The 13,138-nt window shown below is 34.0% G+C and overlaps 1 protein-coding gene across 2 annotated transcripts in view; it reads right to left on the bottom strand.

Annotated features, from left to right (window-relative positions):
* The window catches only part of CCDC73 (coiled-coil domain containing 73), a 115,784-nt gene that overhangs the window by 74,356 nt on the left and 28,290 nt on the right, over nucleotides 1–13,138 (bottom strand). The window lies entirely within an intron of this gene.

Below are 13,138 nucleotides of genomic sequence, written 5' to 3'. Positions count from 1 at the left end.
ATTAAACACCAAAAGGGGATCAAAACTTGTGAAGATCCCACCGTGAGACTCAGGTTCACCTAAGACTGAGCCTTAATAAGAACAACACAGAATGCATCTGTTCCCCCACCTGCCACAACTACCCCACTAACAAGAACAGGGAAATACAACAGAAAGAGCTGCAAAGACAGACTCTCTCTGGGAAGCAGCTTAAAGGGAAGACCCAAAGTTAAGTGGGGAGGCCTAAGCCAGGCAGGAAGCAGTTATGTAGAAAAACCTTCTTGTTTTATTTAAAATAATGGAACACTCCTGAATTAGCCCACGTCATAAACACAAGGTATCACTAGAGAAATCTGAAGCTTCTGTTGAAACCTTTATCAAGTAGACTTGAAAACTGCCTGGGTTAGTGTTGAAGGTATGCCCCAACACACATAGAGAGCCCTCTGGAAAGGTTGGGAGGTGTTTATTTTTCCTTTGGGGTCCATGTATTGAAGGAAATCTCTGTCAAACAAAGCACTAGCTGATAAGTAAGCTAAGAGCACAATGACTTCAGTAGCCAGACAAGACAAAAACTGCAGACTTTACATAATTATTTCAGTAAAATCAAAACCAAACAATGACAACAACAAGCAACAACGGTGAGGAAGACGAGAAATCTAATTTCCAGAGTTACCACATATTCAAAACGCCCATGTCCAGTTCTAAACAAAAAAATTACAAGGCATGCAAAGAAACAGGAAATTGTGATCCATACACAGGAACAAAAAATTAGTAAGAATTGTCCCTGAGCAAGTGCAGACAATGGACTAGTACTAGACAAAGACTTTTTAATCAACGGTTTTAAATATGCTTAAAAAGCTAAAAGAAACTATGTACAAAGATACTGCAGCCATTAAAAAGTTAACAAGGGAATGACACAAATAAGTTTATGCTCATAAATTTGACAATTTACAGAAATAGACCAACTCTTCAAAAACCATGAACTACCAAACCTCAACCAAGGTGATATAGACAATCTAAATAGCTCTATAACCATTAACTTAAAAGTTCCCCCAAAAAAATTTCCAGGCCCAGGTGGTTTCACTGGAGAATTCTACCAAATGTTTAAAGATGAATTAACACTACTTTTACACAAGCCTCTTTCAGAAACATAGAAGATGAAGGAGCACATCCCTCATTTTTTAAATGCCTGTTTACCATGACACCAAAACCAGACAAAGACAGTACGAGAAAAAAACTGAGCCCAATATCTCTGACAAGTTTTGATGGAAAAATTCTCAATACCACATTAGCAAATGGAATCCAATGATGTATAAAAAATTATACACCAGGATCAAGTAGAGTTTATTCCAAGTATGGAAGGCTGGTTCAATAGCTCATCAAAGTCACTGTATCACTACGCTGAAGAAGAACGATTACATGATCATATCAATTGACACAGAAAAGGCATTTGACAAAATTCCAAGGCTCATTCATGATAAAAACTCTCAGCCAGTTAGGAATAGAGGGAATTACCTCAATTTGATAAAGAGCATTTATAAAACTGCTACATTTAACATTATATTTAATGATGAAAGAAGGAATGCTTTCCCTGTAAGATCAAGAACAAGGCAGGACAGTATTCTCACTGTCCTATTCAACAAACGACTATTAGGTTGGTGCAAAAGTAATTGCCATTTAAAAGGTTAAGAACAATTGCAAAAACTGCAATTACTTTTGCTCCAACCTAATAGAAGTTCTAGCCACTGCAATAAGGCTTGGATGGATGAATGGACAGACAGACAGGGAAAGGGAGAGCAGGAGAGAGAGGGGAGGGAGGGACTGCAGGGGTGAGAAGGAGGGAGAGGGAAAGAAACGGAAAAAGAAAACAGATCAGACTTCAGAAAGAAGTAAACTGTCCCTATTTATAAATGGAATGATTTTTTATAGAGAAAAATCCTAAGGAATCTATAAAAAATCTCCCAGAACTAATAAATGAGCTGAACAAAGTCATGGGATATAAAATGAACACCCCCAAAAATCAATCAAATTTTTATACACTAACAATCAAAATGCAGAAGCCAAAATTAAAAACACAACACAATTTATAATCACTCTAGGGAAAATGAAACACTTAGGTATACACTTAAACATGTCTGTATGCTGTATGCTGATACACACAACATGGATGGATTAAAAACATTGTGCTGAGTGAAAGAAGCCTTACCTAAAAGAGTACAGACTGTATGATTCCATTTATATGAAACGTTAGAAAAAAACGAAACTAATTGAATGTGGAAAAAAGTCAAAAGAGTGGTTGCTTCTCGGGGAGAGAACAGGGGTAGAATTTGCCTGGGAAGGGGCATGAGGGAACTTTCTGGGTTGATGGAAACATTTCACATCTTGATAAGGGCTTGCATTACACAGGTGTACACATCTGTCAAAACTCATCAAATGTACAGTTAAGACTTATGCCTTATTGTATGTAAATTTTACTGTAAAAAGTTATAAACAAATACTGAACTGCTTAATGATATGCATTCTGAAGTATTTAGGAGGAAGTGCACTGATGCCTGCAATTTATTCTGCAATCATCAAAAATGAAGTTGAAGGAGAAATAGATGGATAGCTATGTGACAAAGCAAGCATAATAAATGTTAATGCTGTATGAGTGTTCACCGTCAAATTTTTTCAGTTCTGCTCTATCTTAGACAATTTTCATAACAAAATGGCAGAAATCAAAGCGTGAATGCTGACAGTTAAAATATGTTTTTGTTATGAAAGATTTTTCTTACGACTCTCTTAAATGTTCTTTGTTTTATAGCACACACACACACACACATAAACTTATGCTATGGTATTTAAAGGTAGGCTTTACTAAAAGTTGTCTCATTTAAAATGCTTTCAGCAGTAAGTAGCAACAACAAAAGACCCCAACTCACAGTGGCCTGTAGGACTTATCTAACATGACAATGACTCTAACGTCAGACTGTGTCTAGGATTGATTTTCACTGGCTCAATAATACCATCAAGGACTATGATTCTGCCCATCTTTACTTTACATTTTACCATTATTCAACTGAATTTCCTTCAGCTTTTCACCCTTTGGCTACTTTAATTGCAGGCATTAAGGACAGAAAGGACATTATCCTGCAATAGAAAAAGTATAATCTCTTAATAAAAGGATAACAAAACTTTTCCCAGACACTTCCCAACACACATCTTCTAATATTTCATTGACCGTAACTAGATCACATGTCCACTCCTAAACCAGTCATTGGTAGGGGAGTACACAAGACCTTCAAGAGCGGTTAAAATCAGTCAGGATTTACCTGACTCATATTGGTGAGAGGTGGATCCTAAAACACAATCAGGGTTCTTCCAACATGGAATAACGGAAAGAACGGATACCAACAGTAATGCACATCTTTTGTCAAACATATTAAAAAAGGAAGTAAGTGAATACACATTTGGGGGGAGGTACATATAATGTGTATTTTCCCAAAGCAGTTGAATTGAAAATGTGCAAGATACTGCTTTCTTTGAGTGCGCCTGGTTATGCACTTCTCTTTTAGTGGCTAGAGTGGGTTCTGAGATCTTACTGTGATTTAAATATTGTTCTAAGCACTTTTAATGCATTGATTAATTTAATCTTAGGTATAATTTTATAAGATAAGTATTCTTACTATCACCATTTTATAGATGAAGAAACTGGATTAGCAAGAGGATAAGTAACTTGCCTGAAGTCATATAGTAGGTAAGTGAGTATTTAAGTGGAGTATGATTAAGCAGAGCCAGTATTCGAATCTCAATGATCTATTTCCAGAGTCTCTTAAACACACCATTATGTTACCTTTGAAAGACTGTGGTTCTGTAGGACACTATGGATGTTATAATATACTCCTTTCCTTCAAAAACTTCAGAATTTAATCTTCATATCCCAAAAAAGTTAGAAAACCACTCAAAATCATATTACCTATTTTAAACATACAAGTATATTCTGATTATTTGGTAGAACATTTCAAAAAAACTGGAAATAATTGTTGAATGGAAAAAAACAATAGAACTTTAAAAATTACTATGAATGTTCTAATATTAACATTTTTTCTATTTCAGAAATCACTGTAATATGAAAACAGTAGTTTAAATACTAATTAAGAAAGAGATTTTTAAACTAGCCCTCACAGAGATGGAAACCTAGCCTCCAATCAGCTCAGTCTCTGCTAGGTAAAATGATCTGCCCATCATAACTTCCAGAAGCAAAAGTATAATCAAATCTCTCTAGAGGAAGATATCCAAAGCCTCAAATCCCCTTTGCAAAAATATGAACTCTTAGGGTATCTCACGCATATTAGAGATATTTATCTACCATACTTGGTAGCTAAACAAACCAAAAAACTATCTAAAAGAGTGATTAGTATTTTATTAGACAACATGAAAAACTGAATTGGGCAATTTCGTAGGAGGTGGATTATGAGTTTGAAAAGGAGAATAAAAGTACCCAGTTACAGTTTGGGCTGCTGGGACATGCGCCTGCTGTACTACCATGTCCCTAAATCTGTTCAGGGTCAAGAACTGTAGAAGCCTGACCAATACACAGCCCATCTTGTAAAACCGCAGCCTGAAGCAAGCACTTTAAAAAAAGCATGACACTTTCTAAAGGTTATAAAGAGTAAATAAACCATCAAATTACTCCTCTTTTATTGTTTCTGTAAAAACACTTAAATCCTTGAAGTCCTAAGGCAGCTAATAAAAAAATAAACACTTTTAAGATTCTATATTCTTGGATACTTTATTGAAGTTACAGATGGGATTTTCTCACAAATTTAATATATTTTTTTCTCACTGACAATTTAGTAAGAATTTTTCTTAATAAGTTTTGAAATTTGCTTGAAGAATGAATGGAAGATAAAAATGAAAAGTTCCCCAAAAAAGTAAACAGCAATTTTTAATAGAAAGCATACAGTGAAATTAAAATCCTAACATAATAGAAATATATTATTATGTTACCTTTCAGTAATGTAGATAATACCCATTTTATCAGTTTTCCATGTAATATAAAGATATATATTCTACAAATCATTATAATTACAAAGGGGTCACACATTCAACTTCCACTCATAGCATAACTAATTTTATGGGGCACTGAAATGCTGCTTTATTTACTACGTATTATATCATTAATTACCCAGTTTTCCTTCACAATTTTCTTAGCAAGTCACTGCTATTTTATAATACCCAATTTTCCATTGGCTGCTATTTACAGCTAATTTAAAATTCCAGGACTTATTTCTGTTTAGATGTTTAATAAATTTAAAGTTTAAAAGTTTGAAAGTTACATGGTAGAAGGTTTTCATTCCCATTGTACAGATGATCTGGTTTAGAAATATATTTTGTTTGCAACAACATGGATGGACCTAGAGAATATTATGCTAAGTGAAATAAGTCAGACTGAGAAAGACAAATACCATATGATCTCACTTATATGTGGACTCTAAAGAATAGAATAAACGAGCAAACAAAACAGAAATACAAGTGGACTCAGAGATAGAGAAAAATCTGATGGTTGCTAGATGGGAGGGGGACGGGAGGATGCAGGAGAAGGTGAAGGGATTAGAAAGTACAAATTGTTAGTCACAAAATAGTCATGTGGATGTGAAATACAGTATGGGGAATATAAACAATAATGTATCGATTATGTAGGGTGCCAGATGGGTACTGGACTTATTGGGTGGATCACTTCATAGACTGTGTAGATGCCTGAGCTCTGCGCTGTACACCTGAAGCTGATGTAGAATAATACTGAATGTCAACTATAATTAAATATATTTATATATGGTCACGGGATGTAAAGTATAACACAGGGAATATAGTCAATGGTATAGTAACAGTTATATACAATGTCAGAGGGGTAGTAGACAGGGAGGGGGGTTATCACTTTGTAAGGAGTATAAATGTCTAATCATTATGTTGTTTTGTACACCTCAAACTAAAAAAAAAAAACAAACTTCCAACCCACTTTCAATATTTAGAATCTAACAGATTTCACATTAAAATCTGGATTTCTACTTTCTTTTCAATAGATGTAAGAGCTGATAGCACAAGGCCCATTTTTCTATATGGCAATAATTTTCTAGTGCTGAATGACATAGGTTGAACTGAAGGCACAGGCTCTCCAGTTCAACACAATTCCTACCGTCTTCATATCACACGTCACTATATGAATCCTGAAATAAGCTGAATGCGTCACACCTCTGCTAGTGTTCATTCCTACTCATCAATTATTCTGTAGATCTGATAATGGAATTTAGCAGAAATGTGTCTAACTTCTAAAAAACACACATTATGGATTCAATATAAACTTTCTATTAATTCAGATTGTTTATTTATAGTTCATTAATATGAAACATTCTACTTTTTTTTTCAAATATCATTACCAATTTAGGTCCATAAGGAAAAAAATGAGTAATGTCCCCTCTCTCTTGTGTTAATTAGAGCATACAAGGATTTGGGGGAAGAACACAGTAGAGGTAAAGTTCCCTTCTTATCACATCATGAGTATTTGATATTCACATTAATTATTGATAACACATGATTTCTAGTGATGTTAACCTTAATCACATAGTTAAAGTGGTATCTGCCAGGTTTCTCCACAGTAAACTACTTTTTCCCTTTTTATCTTCTACGAGGTGTGATCAAACAATATTGTGAATGTTTAAATAAAAAAAAAATTATTACAGTAAAAGACACATTGCCACTAATCCCCCTCAAAATACTCGCCCTCGCTTCGAACACACTTACCCATAGTTCTTGCCACTTTCTGAAGCAGTTCTGGAAGTCCTCTTTCATGAGTGTCTTTAGTTGCTCTGTAGTGACTGCCTCAATGTCCTGAGTCACTTTGACTTTGGGGAAGAGCCAGAAGTCGCACAGTGGCAGATCCGGTGAATAAGGTGGATGAGGACACATTGTAAATGTTTTTGTTTGACAGAAATTGCCACATACCAGATAAGTAATGTGTGACAGCCAGCATTGTCATGATGGAGGATGATGTATGGCACACTTTAAAACACATCTCTCAACCGTAGCTCACACCCGACTGACTGCACCAAACAAGTTGAAACTTGTCACACAGTTACTAAGGTTTGCATGCTGCTTCCTGTATTGAAGATCCCTGCCTTTCCATTGGATGGCACTCGGCAGCAGCATTCACCGTATTTTGATCACAACAGAAAGGCTTCATGTCACACACTGCTTCTGGTAATGAAATTTCTGTCAAATAAAAATATTACTGATGTGTCCTCATCCACCTTATTCACCAGATCTGACACCATGTGACTTCTGGCTCTTTCCCAAAGTCAAAATGACCATGATGAAAGGTAAACATTTTGAATCAATTCAGGACATCGAGGCAGCCATGACAGAGCTACTAAAGACACGAAAGAGGACTTCCAGAACTGCTTCGGAAAGTGGCAAGAATGATGGGATAAGTGTGTTTGAAGCCAGGGGGAGTATTTTGAGGAGCATTAATGGCAATGTGTCTTTTACTATAATTTTTTTTATTTAAACATTCACTGTCTTTTTTTATCACACCTCATAATCATTAGAACTTAGTCTACAATCAAGGTGAGCAAAACTAAACTCTGCTTCCTAGAGGGAGGAGTACCAATTTGTGAACATGTATGAAACCACCACCATAACTTACTAAATAATTTGGGTAATATACTGTGTGACTGCAATTATTCTGTTTCTCAAAGTTTTACCCACTAATTTTAGGATTTGTCAGTGGATCTTTCCTGCAACAATTACTACTGTGATATTCTAAGGGTAATTTTTTAATTTTCTCCTTCCTCCTCCATTTATTAATTGGAATATTCTATAAAGGTTTGTCCCATCTCCCCCATTTATTTATTCATTTATTTATATCAGTAGGGAATAATAGATATTTATTTTATTCTCTGGGTTATAATACAATACCATCATTATTTATTTTGTTGCTCAAATTGCTCCAGTTCTGTTCATGGGGAGCTATTTCAGGTTGGCTTCTGTATCCTTTTCAAATGCTGTTTTAAGTACTTCCTTACTTTCCAGCACTACAAGATGTTCAATCAGAATAAGCCATTTCTCCAAGAGTTATGGTTTCTTTTATTAAATAATGATATTTAGAACCAAGATCTGGGCACTATATATGGTTGCTGCTATCGCAGTGTCACTACTTCTAGGCCCTTTCAGCAGAGCCAGAACATATATGTATGTATACTAATTTATATATATATATACCAATGTAATACATAATATATATGTATACTTATACATATATATATAATTTCTGTATCTTTCTATCTGTTTATCATGAGTTCATATTTATATCCCCAACTCTAATCTAACACCACAGAGCTCATTCTAGCCTTCCCCCCTTGCTTATTTGTAACTTTTTCCCTCAACAGAAAAAAAATTTTTTACCTAGCTCTCATTGTCTACAATTCGTTTATTTGTTCAACCCTAGCACACCTGTAAAATAGTTTCAGTCTGTATTTTAGTTTCACAGAAAATAGTTTCAGTGTGTACAATTTACCAATTGTACCTTTCTTTTTCTCTTCAGCCTTACATTATCACTCAAAAACTGTTTCCCAAAGTTACTTAAGTCAGCCTCTTTTCCCACTTACTCCTTTCACTGAAGTGATGTCATACATTGGTAAAACAGTTATATATATTTTTACGGTCTGCATTGCATCCTGGAATTCTTCCAACATCCTTACTGAATTTTTATAAAGTTTGCATACAGTTCATTGTTTGTGATGTACAGTTTTATCGGTTTTGACAGAACTTGGAGTAATGTTTCCATCACCACTATACCATACAGAATGGTCCATCATTCCCAAAAATTCTCTTAGGCATTCCATTTATAGTCAATCATCCTTCAGCACCTGGCAATCACTAACTTGTTTTCCATCCCTGTAACTTTGTCTCTTCCAGAATGTCATATAAATGCATTGCATAATACATAATCTCTTGGATCTGGCTTCTTTCTCTTAGAAAAAAAAATCATTTAAGATTCATACCTTCATTTCTGAGGATATTTGGGGAGGCTACATTCTAGGTTGGTACTCTTTTAGCATTTTAAAGTGTTATTCCATTGTCTTCTGGGCTGAATAATTATTACTGAGACATGCACTATCAATCATATTATTGTTCCTTTGAAAATAATGGATATTTTTCCACTCTGACTGCTTTTAATATTTTCCATTTGGTTTTTCACTAGTACATCTATGATGTATCTGGGTTTGGTTTTCTTTGTATTCATCCTACTTAGTATTCATCCTCAGAACTTCCTGAATCTGTGTGTGGTGTTTTATCATTTGAATATTTTCTACTGTCATCCAGTTTATAATTCTGTCTTCTGTTGTGTCTATGCAGCTGTTAAATCTATTGAGTTCTTAATTTTGGATATTGTATATTTCACTTCTATAATTTCCATTTGATTCCTTTTTTAAATATAATTTCAATTCTCTGGTAAAATTCTCCATATCTTCCTCTATTTTCTGTTTTCTAACTTCTTCAATGTATTAATCATAATATTAAAGTTCTTTTTCTATTTAAAATGGCCTTCTCTGTTTCATCTCCAATATCTAAATCACACATAGTTTTATTTTTACCAACTGGTTTTCTTATTGGTGTTGATCATATAGTATTTCCTGGCATGCCTAATACTTTTTAATTTTTATTATAAAACAACTTCAAATGTACAGAAAAGGTTCAAGAACACTAAAAAAACTTTTCTGAAGTAGCCATGGTTAATGATTTGATACATATCCCCCCAGAACTGTTTTCTGTGGCACACAAACATTTTTTTAAAAAATTGTTTTTAACAACTGGCACTTTTTTCATTTAACAATATATAGGCAGTCCTCACATTGCATGGTTGCAAAACACACAAATTTCAGTTACCTTGGTTTGGTTAAACACCACCAGTTCCCCCAACAACGTGGTTCAAATTTCAATTACCACTGTGCATTACTGAAAGTAATTGCACAAACTTCACTGCCAACTCTTCGATTCACAAATCACTAAATAACATTCATGCATCATGATCAGTGATCAGTCATATCACTTCTTTAACAATCTGTCGATGATTGGTATTGTGTATCTGTTATTCAGTCTACGAAAAGACAGCAAAGTGTGTAAGGTGTGTTCCTTTCTTGTCTCCCAGTGACAAATCCACATAACATTTTACAAAAGCAGACCATCAGAAAAGGAAACTGGCCAACAAAGATGAACATACAGATAAAGAAAAAAGGAGGGGGGAGGATAACATAGGAAGTGAAATTAATGAAGTTGCAGAAGAAATAGCTGACCATAAGAATGAATGTTAACACTGCTTGCTTTTAAGAAACCCTAAAAATGCTGCCAGAGGAACGAACATAGAGAAGGTAAACATAGCAACATAAATGAGGAAAGTGATTGTGATGAAAAGGATGAAGATGTCCCAGAGGAAGTGATGTCAGCAAAAATATCACATTAAAGGAACTCTCAAAGATATCTGAAAGCACTGAAAATGCAAAGGATAAAATGTGGGAAGCTGATCCAAACTTGAACAGAAGTATTATAATTTGCAAAGGCAGAGAAACGATGCTCACTCTGTATTACAAGTTACACAACAAGAATAAGGCAGGCACTGTTCGAACTATCTTGATAGTTTTTTACAAAGGAATAAAACACTTTAATTCTCAATATGTCTAATGTTTTAAATTACAGTGTACTAATTATTTTTTTCATTTTTCCTTTACATTTATAACAGAGTATGTAATATTTTCACAAATATTTTTAAGTCACAGAACAATCATAACCATTACCACTGATTACTGTTTTGCCTGTTTTCAATTTGCAGGGTCATTTTTATGGTCCCACACTACCATAAACCTCTCTACCATAAATCTCTCTCATGTTAGTACATATGCACCTACTTTATTGTCTAAAAGAGCTACATAATATTCCACTTGTGTGATTCAGTCACCTAATTCTGCATATCAGACCATCCAAAACTTACTGATTTAAAATAACTTATTAGATCTCACAATTATGTATATTGACTGGACACATCTGGACTTCTCTTCTGCTTCACATGCTATAGACCAGGTTTCTCACACATTTGCATTCATTTGGTACCTTGGCTGCAGCTGGAATGACCCTGATATTCTCTCATTCCAGTCTTTCTCCCCATGCAGCCTTTCATCATTATCTATTCTGAGCATTATGGCTAGAAATTATACTAGATAAAAGTATAAACTGTTCATACTTAATGATCAGGAAATTCTACATTTTTAATTTAGACAGATAAAACTCAATTTCCATTTATCATCTGTACTAATTTACATCAACAAGGAAAGGATATAACAGTACTCATTCCTGAAAAATATTGCCAACACTGGGAGTTATTCATCTTTTTAATATATTTCCATTAATTTGCATTTATTTTATTATTAGTAGAGTTAAGCATATTTTTACATATTTTATAATAATTTGTATACTTTTCATTTTTCTATTGGGCTGCCCTTTGATTTGTAGAAAGGATGTGTAAATAAGATATTGATCCTTTCTTTCCCATTTTGCATGTTGCCATTATTTTTTAACTTCGTTTTTTGTGGTTTTAATCCCATAGAAACTAATAATTTGTATATCATCATATCTAGCCATCTTTTGCTTTAGGAAGGATAATCTCTATTCTCAAGACTATAAAATTATTTCTTATACTTTCTAACATTTGTATATTTTTTTATTTGCATTTAGTTTTTGCTCCTAAATTTTATTTTTTGTGTATGACATACATATTAATTGTCCAAATGTCCATTTATTGACTTCCTTCCTTTCCCCCACTCGATTCTTTTACTGATCTAATTATTCCTGCAACAATATCACATTTTTAATTATTAATAATAGCATTAAAGCATCTTTTAACATCTGCTAGAGCAAGTAGCAATTCATTATCTTTGGAAAATGTTCTTGTCTATACTCATATTTTTCTTCTTTTTCCAGTTTTATTGAGATATAACTGACATATAACATTGTCTTAGTTTCAGATATACAACATGATTTGATATATATATATATATACATATATATGTGTGTGTGTATATATATATATATATATATATATATATATATTCATATAGTTTTTCTCATAGATATAGCTTTAGAATCATGCTGCCAAATTCTAAAAAACATCCCACTGGGTTTTTAATTGGCATTGTATTAAATTTTTGGTTCCTGTCTTAGTGTGTTCAGGCTGCTAAAACAAAATACCACAGACTGAGTGGCTTATAAGCAACAGAAATTTGTTTCTCACAATTCTGGAAATTGAAGTCTGAGATCAGGGTACCCACATAGTCAGATTCTGTGTCTGGTGAGACTGCTCCCCAGTTCAGAACCTCACATGGCAGAAGGGGCTAAAGAGCTCTGTTGGGCCTCTTCTGTAAGGGCAGGAATCCCTCATGACCTAATCACCTCTCAAAGGCCCCACCTCTTAATACCATCACATTGGACATTAGGTTTCAACATACGTATTTTCGGGGGACAAAAACATTCAGACCATAGCAGATCCTTTGAAGAAACCTCTAGAAATGAAAAACGTATATTGAAATTAAGAACCCTAAGCAAAGTTAGATAGCAGGTAAAAACATCTAAAGAAATGATTAGGAAACAACAAAATGAATTACACAGAATGCAATAAAGAAAGGCAAATAAAAGGAAAATATAAAAGAAAGTTAAGAGTCATAAAAGAATATGATCCAATATGCTATCTAATGGGAGTTCCAGAAGAAGGTAGTAGAGGAAATAAGGGAGAGACGACACTCAAAAAGATCATAGCTGAAAATTTTCCTAAGATTCACCAACCAAAATGAGTTCCAAGAAATATAAATAAATTCACACCTAGACTCATTAAAACTGGAGATTATTAACGATAAAGAGAAGATCTTAAGAAAAAAATAGAAAGAAATGATAGATTGTGTGTATCCATAAAAGAACAATTAGATTAACACCAAACTTCTCAACAGCAACAAAAGAATTCAATAAAATATCTTTAAAATACTGACAGAACATAAATGTCAATCTACAATTCCATGGCAAAATAAAGACATTTTCTAGCCAGAGAGAGAGAGAGAGAGAGAGAGAGAGAGAGAGAGAA

This window comes from Rhinolophus ferrumequinum, chromosome 11 (genome assembly GCF_004115265.2).
Source record: "Rhinolophus ferrumequinum isolate MPI-CBG mRhiFer1 chromosome 11, mRhiFer1_v1.p, whole genome shotgun sequence".
Classification (NCBI taxonomy): domain Eukaryota; kingdom Metazoa; phylum Chordata; class Mammalia; order Chiroptera; family Rhinolophidae; genus Rhinolophus; species Rhinolophus ferrumequinum.
Note: the sequence above shows the minus strand (reverse complement) of the source record. Positions and strands in the feature narration are given on the sequence as shown.